At 33.8% G+C, this 7,966-nt stretch overlaps 1 pseudogene; it reads left to right on the plus strand.

The window, feature by feature from the left end:
* The first annotated feature begins 1,784 nt into the window (after positions 1-1,784).
* Positions 1,785-4,363, plus strand: LOC140058166 (uncharacterized; annotated as a pseudogene).
* The last annotated feature ends 3,603 nt before the right edge of the window (positions 4,364-7,966 follow it).

Consider the following 7,966-nt stretch of genomic DNA (forward strand, 5'->3'; position numbering starts at 1 on the left):
ATCATTCAACTGACCTTTTGTGTACATTATAACAGCGTGAAACAATATTATTTGATTCAGTTTCTTGGTGTTTTGGAGCAGAAGAATGAAGACAATAGTGTTCATAACGAAGTGTAATCTTGCTGTGATTGTCTCAATTTGCTGACAGTGTGGTCACTTTCGTCCTTTGTTTATAACTTCTTGTTTGTGGTTTCCGCTGACCTTCATCACCATTAGAATTATGTATGTTCTTATAGTTGAATACAACTTGTCTTCCTTTTGTCTTCTAAGTTTAGTACATGTACTTTTTCCATTCATTAAGATGGACATTTTTATTGTTTGGCAACACTTTGGTCTTTCTAGATGGTATTTGGAAAATCCTTTGTGCAGCCCTTATTGATGGCCAGTGGAGGATATGTACATTTATCAGAAAGTGAACAACTCTGTAGTGTTATAGCTTTCCAAATGTACTCAGTAAATCCGTCTGTGCTAGGAGTAAGGCCATCTCATTTGATCCAGTCAGTCCTTTTGTAGTAATTGATCTTCTAAGGCATGCAAGAATGTTGACTTTACTATTACAACATGTTACTATTATAGTGCCCAAATGAATAGTAGCTAATGAGAATCTAAACACCCTCTTCATATCAAGCTCTTAACAGACGGCACTTGTCATCATCAGGCATCCTTCAGTCAAGATTGACTATGGAGACGACATTGGAGAGAATTTCATCCGTTTTCCAGTGAGTCTGTGTGAGTTCCAGTGGCTGATCTAGATTTTCTTTTCAGATACCTTTCTTCATTTTCCATACGATATCTTTCTTTACTGTGTAGAAGTCCTGCCTTAATACAAAAGTCCTTAACAGACGGCACTTGTAATTCCACATAAAGACAAGATACCATTTGTGTATTGAAAATGGAAAGCTAGTTTGTCAGTGTACTCTTATGCAAAATGATCTTATTCTGGTATTGATAGAAGAGCCAGATGATTCGGATAAGGAGGATGATTATGAGCAAGACGACATTATACTCAAGAATACAGTAGATAATTTGTTTGACCCTGGTTATAAAAATCTGGAAAACTTTAAAAAAAATTTAAATAAGAAAAGATTAAATAATGATGCAAGATACCAAATAACATTTGCTGCCATCTATTTGGTAAAGGTTGCCTGAACCAAAAATAAAAAACCAAAACAAACAACCATCCACTCCCACTTGTAATTTGCAATTGTAAAACAATAAAAAGTATTCACAAATTGGAAATAAGTTGGGTGAAAAGTGCCATAACAAGTCAGTAGAAACTTGTCTAAAAGACTTTGAAGTGGAATTTTTCACCAGAATGGTGATAAACACAGAATTTTGGGATTGAAAAGCAACCATGTAACATCAAGCTACGTGCACTGCCCTACTTTGAGAAAAGGGCTTGTCTACAAAATGCTACTTTTGATTAATCGACCGACAAAAGACAAAAATCTCAATTTTGAAAAAAATGTAAAAACAGTACAGCACCACAGCAGTTAACGTGTTTGGTGAACAGCAATTTCAATATAATATAATATAATTTCTTTACGGGAGAAAAAAAAAATTAGAAAAAAAATGTGAAAAATTGGATTATTTAGGCCTTATTTATTATGACTATGTTTAAAAAAGTCCTTAGCAACGGAAAAATTCTTCCTAGCAACGGCTTTTGGACCATAAAAAACTAATTTACCTATGTATTTTTGAAGAAAAAAAGACACAGCATGTTAACAAAAGCCATCAAATATATCGAAGTAAACAATCAAAATTTGTCTGAAATTTGTGTTTAGATAGTCTTTATATATTTTAGAATACTTTAGTATTGAATTGAAATGGGATCTTCAAGAAATAAAGCCAGAAAAAGAGCTAGAAAGTTTCATGGTAACAAGCATAGTAAGCCCAGGCCTGATGATCAGAATGAGTCTGACAGTGACGCTCAAGAAGGTACTAGTACTAGGCCTAGCCTTAATTTATCTGCTTCAGCAATGAAATTGAAGAGATCTAGAGATAGTTCAGGGTCAGATAATGAATCTATAGGACTTGAACATTGCCAGGATGGATATGTATTTGTTAGTGTTGAGTTGCTATGTAGTTTTATTGAATGCAACACAAGATGTCATGAATGCAAATGTGCGGTCTCGTGCGGACTGAATGTAAAAGCTAAACAAGGTTTCTGCCATTTCATCAGCGTTCAATGTACAGAGTGTGATTGGAGTACACAGTTTCAAACTTCCAAAGATGTTGAAAAAGATGAATCTGTACAAGGAAAGCTCACAAAAGAGATAAATGTACGCATGGTGGCTTACGCCAGGGCAGTCGGAAAAGGACATTCATGCCTCACAAAACTTTGTATATTGGCAAATTCACCCCCACCTATGACAGAGGATTGCTACAACAGCATATTTGAAAAAAGTTCTTGCAGCATCAACTGAAATTGCTAGAGAGAGCATGAGAAAAGCAGCAAGTGAAATAAGAACTGCCATATTGGTTGATACTGGGAAATGCGTAGATGTTGAGGTTCTCTCAAATATTTGCAAAAGTTGCAAACTATGGGAGTGCAAGGACAAAGACTCTACAGAATACCTTTTCAGTGGAAAGAAATGCATATATGCAATATGAACCATGAGGGGTCAGCCGGTTCAATGGAACCCGAAGGCGCTGTCCGTATATACAAGCGAGCTGTTGAGACGAGAAAACTTCGCTATAAACATTATCTAGGTAATGGAGACACAGCATCATTTGCTAAAGTTGTAGCTGCAAAGCCATATGGCCCAGACTTTATTATTAACAAAATAGAATGTGTTGGACATGACTTCGCACGTTTATTAATAATAATAACGGTAAAAAACTAAAGAATGGTAGAGGCGTCAATGGAATCTTCCTGGAATGATGAAAGCAGTGAAAGCTGTGCTTCCACACATGGCATCTACAGATAACGACCCCCAGCACAATACTTGTCCGACTGGCGAAGATAGTTGGTGTAACTATCAAAAGGACCCATCATCCTACAAACATCGATATGGGCTTCCAAAAGCTGTTGTTAAAGAAATCCAACCGATCTTCAACGATCTGGCCTCAAAAAGTCTATTAGAGAAATGCCTTCATGGGAAAACTCAAAATGTAAATGAATGTTTGAACAAACTTATTTGGGACAGATGTTCAAAAGAATATTTTGTAGAGAGCCCTATTATAAAGGATGCTGTAAATATGGCTGTCAGCTATTTCAATGATGGATGCAGTAGCTTTTTGGAACTTTTTCTTTTATTAAATATAACACCAGGAACTTTTACACAGTTGGCGTGCGAGAAAACCGACTCAAAAAGAATCATGCATGCAGAAAATAAAAAATCCGATCGACAAAAGCGTAGACGAACATCACTTAGACACATAAAAAAAGGGTGGAAGAAGGAGCAGTGTATACACCAGGGGGACATTAGGGGGGTTTTTGCTAAAAAACAACATTAAAAATGGACTTTTGCATGCGTAATGATATATTACAATGTGTATATTTACAGTATATGATTTTCCGCCTCCGTTTCCGCGGAACCATATTTTGATCAATTTGGTATCTTTGAAACATGATAACTCAAACATTACTGCATCAATCTTGATGAAATTTGGTATACATACAGCACTAACTGTACTCTACTGCATGTATAAAATGAATAATGTTGTGTTTGTTAATAACTTAATTTACTCATATGAATATATAATGAGCCATCGAAAGTCGCATATGATTAATATTATCAATCTGTCATAAAATATTTTAGGTTTTAAAGGTTCATGCAGTGTATTATGATGTAATAGATGTAATTACAAAGTTTGATTGAATTCCATTCAGCCAATTTTAAGATATGGTGTTTTAAAGATTTACTGTAATTTGATACGTTGGCGGCCATTTTGAATATATAATTAGCGCTAATTAAAAATTTTTTTGTGTAAATATAATTGTTATGACCTAATTTACAAATAAAACTTACTGTTACCTTTATTTAAACTAAAATTAAATAAATGACTTTTTTACCCATGTTCTACCTAGCTCTAATCTCTTGGAAATAAGGAATTGAACCCGACTGCGATTTTTACTTTTATACATATTTAGAAAAATGGATTTACATGCAAAGTAGAAGGAAGAGATAGGATAATAAGATTTATAAAGTGCACATATCCACAAAGTGCTCAAGGCGCTTGTGAAAACCATGAAAAATACTGACCTTGAAACTAAAAACAAAACATTTTGAAAAAAGAAAAACAAAATAAAAGCATACCCACATCACTACTTCCGTTTGCTGTTAATTTAAGGAAGACTGTGCAGTATTTAAACTTATATGTATTTTTTTTTCTTTAGGATGGTGGAAGTTCTGAGTAGGAAAGTTTGATGAATTATTCAAATTACTCAGTAAATAATTCTATTGATATTTCAATGCCTAATACGGATTTCTTCATTCTTAAGTCTAGTGCCATTTTTCGAAATAACCATAACTGTGAAGGTGTAACAATCGATATCAATCTAGACAGAAGAGATGTGTGTTTGTTCAGGTTTTATAAGAAATTGATCAGAGAAGAATAAACTTGATTTTGCATTCGGTACATGTTGTATGAGACTCCTTTTTGTTGCATACTTAAGACAGACAGTTCTGTTATTTATTTGTTAATTTTGTAGCTTAAGTTAGTTAAGATAAAAGGTACCAAGCTTGATTAGCTTCGGCTATACCTTGGCTACCTTTTGTATTAAATTGTTTTTTTGTTTGATACAATAAAGAAGAAGAGAGAAGTTAGACCTTCGGTCCAAATTGTTCATTCGTTTGATATTTTAAATCAGCCGGTAACTGTATTATAATCATAATATTATTATGATGATAAGTCTGTCGAGGAATTTGCAACAAAAGAACCAAGCAACCAACAACTAAGCAAGCGCAAATAATTAAGAAGAAAGCTTTATATTCCGTTGCAACTGATTTTTCAGAAGATGGGCTATCTATATGGAAATTGGCAGTTTGAATTGGTCAGATTTGCCTTAAACAACATTGGAATTATTAGTACAGCTGAACAGATCCAATTTCAATAATTGCACACCTTACTACCAATATCAACAACGTAGATGGCATGCCACTTTTTGCTGGTATGCCATGGTCTGAGTATTTATTGTCCATGGCAAGAAATGGCACTTTGGTGCCACCTGATATTACAAGCTGTTGCTGAAATATGCAGTATAGTAATAATTGTATTTTCATCGATTGGAACTGAGGCAGCCACAGTAATTCGACCACTTAATAGTATTTCAATTTCAACAATAACATTAGGACATTATGCAGAGAATCATGGGGAACATTATGTATGCGTCTCTAGTAGTATTAACAGTAATGACAATGCAGAAGAAATGAACTCCCCAAACAAATTCCAAAATAACACTGATACTATGTCATCAAGTTATAGTATTCCAACCGAATACACAGGAAACCTTGCATACACCAGCCGAAAATACAAGCAAGATAAATGTCCTTCGTCTAGATCAAAATTCACATTTCCCATGCGAACATCAAGCAGACAAATGTGTTGCCAAACGAAATCCTTGAAAAAATTATTATATTTGTGATACACCGATATCAACTCCAGTTTTTCTAAGTCAAATTTGTACATTTAACAGTCTCTATATGTACATAACCAAGTTAATGCAATAACAAAACGGGACATGCATGGTACTAGGAATACACATGCCATCTGGAGAACCTGGAACAATAAGTGTTAGAAAACTTATAAAAACATTTGGTACAATCAGTGGCCTTTTATTAGAAATTCGAAGGATCATAAGCAATGCAAAATAGGCAAATGCATGGATTGATCTTTAAAGTGCAGGTTACGGATGGTTTATTATATTAAATGTTTTCTTGAAGGAAACAAAAAAAAAGTCATCATAAATAAATGTTATTGGTCCAAAATGTAACTTTATTTTTACAATTTACTTTTTTTAAGAAAGGATTAGCCCAGGCATGAGTTTTAAAACATTTTCAATTATAGTTTATACTGCAATAGGGAAAACACCCTGATTAATTATGCAAAACATTTTCAATTATACTGCAATAGGGAAAACACACTGATTAATTATGCAAAACATTTTTTAATCTTTTCGTTGTCTAAATTGTGATTTTTAAGCTTAAGTCTATAAACTACAGTACTTAATTTAAAGTAAATCGATCATAGTGTTCTGAGTTATAATTTTAATTTTCATATAGTTTAATTTATGCCGCTTTGGTACAGCATTTGTTTTGTATGTGTTTATGATCGTAGTTTTATTAAGAATATACTCCTAAAGATATTATGTATAAAGAAATTATGTACCTCTATTAAAAACCCATCCAGATTAGAGGAAATTACTTTTTTTATTTGGAAGTACAATTGTAAACTAAAGTACTCAAGAAAATTATTTACATTCATTTTCTATTATATTCTAGTTGAATGTAGTTCTTCTGTGCATTTTAATATTGATTCAAATTAAAAACTAGTTTACTAGTTGATATATAATACTACTGTTTTCTTTTATTGATATCAAAATTGACTCAATGTTGTTTAGATTTACAGTAGCTGCCCGTTTCATGGAAAAAGTGTCCTGATGATTCAATTGCAGGAATTAAAATGATAACGTGCTATGACAAGAAACAAGTGAAAGGACATCTACTGGCATCATGTTTAGATTTACCAGCCAGAGCAATAGTGTCAAACATGAAACACTTTAATGGTTGGTTTGGCTTTTTGTTTAGATGAAGGTATAATAACAAGACCTAATGCCCCGATTCATAGATACTACCCATTCACAGACAACAATTAAATCAAACTATCATGCAAGGTATAACAAGACCGAATGCCCCGCTTCATAGATACTACCCATTCACAGACAACAATCAAATCAAACTATCATGCAAGGTATAACAAGACCGAATGCCCCGCTTCATAGATACTACCCATTCACATCAAACTACCATGCCAGGTATAACAAGACCGAATGCCCTGCTTTATAGATACTACCCATTCACAGACAACAATCACATCAAACTAACATGCAATTGCAAGACGCCAGAACTGCTGCCATAACACGCCAGTCATCTTAAAAAAGGTGTTTTTTTGTCTGGTAGGCCTAATAGTAATACATTTACATACAATTTCTATAACAGCCCCAAGACTTTAATTTAGTAAGGGAAAAATTATACTCTTCCGCGATTTAGCAGACCCGAATGGATCTAATTGTTAAATACGTACTGTCAAAGGTCACATTTCTGGGCATAACATGGAAATTATTTCATTAAAGTCAATATAAACATTTGTGTTCTAAACAATTTGAAACCAATTTCAAGTTTATGACAAACGGTTTAAAATAGAGATGTGATATTGTATAAGAATGGTGTTAAAAATTAAAGTTAAATATGAAAGAACTAACCCATGCCAACCCCGAAAACTACTTTCAGAGCTGACGTCCATTCAAAATCGAGGAGGTTATCGTTGGATGAGCCAAGCGTACATCAGCTCGATTCCTGGGGGAAATATACTGCTAAGTGCAGCCATTCAAGTAAAGTGCTAAAAGTTTTTTGTTTCTGGGGTGTAAAGACGTATGAAAGGCATACTTATTTCAGGCATCAACGTCTGTACCTTATTCCCCGCTATAACGAATGTGTGGAAAATGCACAAGAAAAATTACTTGCTGCTTCTCGTGATAATAGGTGATAACAGATACAGTACATTGTTGGACGTCAAGAAGAACAAAATCTTAACAAATGGAACTTGTGCAGGTAATATGTCTTACTTTCTAATGGTTGTTGTACAAATATATATTATTCAGTGAAAAAAATGCTATCAACAAATTTTTCTCATAATTTTTTGAGTTAATGAAGTAGGTGGAAGCTACCATATGGAGTTGGAGGGATTAAAGAGGTGCTTAAACATTCTGAAATCAGCCAAAGTTACAGTTGGTTCCATTATC

The sequence above is a fragment of the Antedon mediterranea genome, chromosome 9 (genome assembly GCF_964355755.1).
Source record: "Antedon mediterranea chromosome 9, ecAntMedi1.1, whole genome shotgun sequence".
Taxonomy (NCBI): domain Eukaryota; kingdom Metazoa; phylum Echinodermata; class Crinoidea; order Comatulida; family Antedonidae; genus Antedon; species Antedon mediterranea.